The sequence below is a fragment of the Sturnira hondurensis genome, unplaced genomic scaffold (assembly GCF_014824575.4).
Source record: "Sturnira hondurensis isolate 20B ecotype Veracruz unplaced genomic scaffold, ASM1482457v3 Scaffold0022367, whole genome shotgun sequence".
Classification (NCBI taxonomy): domain Eukaryota; kingdom Metazoa; phylum Chordata; class Mammalia; order Chiroptera; family Phyllostomidae; genus Sturnira; species Sturnira hondurensis.
In genome coordinates, this window is record NW_028094998.1 from 1 (window position 1) to 2,734 (window position 2,734).

The 2,734-nt window shown below is 54.8% G+C and overlaps 1 pseudogene; it reads right to left on the reverse strand.

Moving 5' to 3' along the window:
- Positions 1 to 7: 7 nt before the first annotated feature.
- On the reverse strand, positions 8 to 1,480 carry LOC118979455 (PDZ domain-containing protein 4-like; annotated as a pseudogene).
- Positions 1,481 to 2,734: the final 1,254 nt, after the last annotated feature.

Genomic DNA, 2,734 nt, shown 5'->3' on the forward strand with positions numbered 1-2,734 from the left:
CCTTGGTGAGCAGTGGGGTGCTGTGGCAGCTCTCTGCCTTGTTGTGGGTACTAGTGCTGTCTTTGTCAGACTTCTCAGGCATCTCAGAGATGTCAGACAGCTCATGCTTCTTGGGCTTGCCACCGCTAACCCCTCTGGCCTCCACCCCTCCCGCTCTCAGAGGCTCTCCTCCTCCGGCAGTCAGGCCTTACATAGTGCTCCTGCAGCTGCCTTGTCTTCTCCATCAGCAGGACGTTGCATCACTGAAATTCCAGCTGCCTTAGCTCTTGCTCCAGCGTGGCCATCTCATGGCCCAGGCTCTCATTGCGGGTGAGTCCTTGGCGCTGTTGCTGTAGGAGGTACAGTGGGGAAAGGAGGCCCGACTTGGACTGGTTGTGGTTCTCCAGGTGGCACTTGATCTCCAGCAGCTCCCAGCAGTGCTGGTAGGTACGCCTGGTAGGTGAGGCCAGGGTGTTCCCCACCCCCAGCCCAGCCCCCTCAGCCAGCAAGGAGTCCAGGCTGAAGTGGGGGTCCCTACTCTGCAGGGTGTTCCCTTGCAGGCCAAAGTCGTGCAGGGTCCCAGGTGGCTTTTGGGGGCTCATCTTCCAGCAGGTCGTGCTCAGAGCTCCCCCCTTGCGGATGCTTTTCCTTAGTCAGGCCCTCCCCACTGTCCAGCTCCTGGCTGTTGGTGATTTCTGGGCTCACATTGGAAGGGGCCCTTTCTCCTCTTCATTTCCGAGCTGCTGGGCTGGGGTGATTTCAACTTCCAAACACGCAGGTCCCCCTCACTCTCTAAGTCCAAGTCATCCAGGAAGTCATCTGGTCACTGTCCTTCCATCGCTTTGCCAGTGGGCTCTCAGGCCGGGCCACCAGCAGGGAGAGGTTGGTGTTCTCCCCCTGGCTCTGCAAGGCCGCGGCCTCCTCCTGGTTCTGGGCGTCCACACTGTGCACCTGGATGATTCAGTCTCCCTCTCCGATCTCGCCTTTGGCTGCAGTGCCGCCAGGATTCACCTCCCAGTGCCGATGCCCAGGTCCTCTCCACCGGCTGTGTGGCAGCAAACCATCAGGCCCAGCCCATCCTGGTGGCTGGCTTTGCACAGCCCCCTCCTCATACTCCTGCTGGTCCTCAAGGTCCACCTCCTGCTGGCCACTCTCACTGAACTCCACTGGGTTCTAATACTCACAGCTGAAGGGGGAGCTCAGAGAGGAGGGAGGCTCCAGGGTGACTGTGGGTGTGGTGGGCGGACTCGGCTTGAAGGTGATGTCAGGCTGAGTGTCATTGTCCACCAGCTGCAGGCTGTGACAGGAGCCGTCCCCCCAGAGGTGGGGGCAGCACCTCAGCACCTGGATCTCCTGGGACTCCTTGGAGAAATGCAGGATCCCCACTGTCTGCTCCTGAGACAGCTTGGAGAGCTCCTTCCCACTCCCCTGGGGCATATCTCTGGGCTGCTCCTTGGGTTTCTGGACCAGGGACCCACACAGCCCCTCCCGTGGTGCTGGCCTGCGAGGGAAGTGGGGAAAACATGGAAATGCCTTTCACTGGCCCCTGTGCAGGACCTTAAACACGGTTTTTAAACTAAGTCCCTTTTGATTATTATTCAAGATAATATTACATTAACTATTGGGCATTACAAACTCTGGTTCCCCAGCCCTCGGCTGACAGGTTTGTTTGCTTCTTTCTTCTCACAACCCCGAATTCTGAAGCCTCTCTCATCTCAGTGCCCACAGTGCGGGCTCCTTCACAGTCAGGGTCCGGGGACGGGAAATTCTTCGGGCACAGAGTGACCGCCCCTCTCTTTTCACCAACGTGATTGGCAGTGAATATGTCAAATTACTCCTTCTCTTTCTCATTTGGGGCACTGGTTCTCAACTAGAAACATCACAGAATAGAAAGCAGGTTTAGTTTCTCATGGCAGGGAGCAAGAAACAGAATTTCACACAATAGAATACTTTCATCGGCATTCTTGGTTTGTAACTTCAGCTTTTCAAAACTGCTTAATGCTAATAGGACTCATAAAACATTTGCAATAATAATTTCACATAATAATAACAAAGTATGTGAATAACAAAGACAGAGCCTCTGTCTTCTACAAAAACCAATGTTTCCAGAAAACTAGGATTTAAGAGTGTTTTCTGTATCAGTGTGTGACTTGCTTTGATAAAAATGGATACTCACATTATCTTGAAAATTATCAACAAAATGGGTGGTTTACCCACGTGCAGACAAGCATGAACCTGGCAGGTCCGACTGCCGAACTGCGAAAGGCCTGCTTACAAGGTCGGCCCCTGGCTGGCAGCCAGGAACTTGGACCTGGAGAGGGTTCCCACCTTTCTCAGGACTGGTGAGAATGTCCCTGAACTGTACAAACCTTATGGTTTATGGTGACCCCTTCTGGGAGTCTGGGATTCTGGTCTGTGCCCAGCAGAGGGCGCCCACGTGACCAGCCCCCAAGACCCTCTGAGAGCTGAGTCTTTGCTGAGCTTTCTGGGGGCAGTGCTTCTTGTGTGGGCGCAACTCACTGCTGGGGGAGTTGAGTGTGTCCTGTGTCTCCAACGAGAGAGAGAGAGAGAGAGAGACCCTTGGGAGCTCACGTCGGTTCTCCAGGCTTCACCCCACGTGCCTTTTCCCTTGGCTGACTTCCCCCTGTAACCTTTTGCTCTAATCAATCAGAGCCCTGACTGAGCACAACTGTGTGATGGGACCTGTGAGTCCCAGTGAAGCATCTGACCTGGGTGACCTTGGAGACCCCAACAT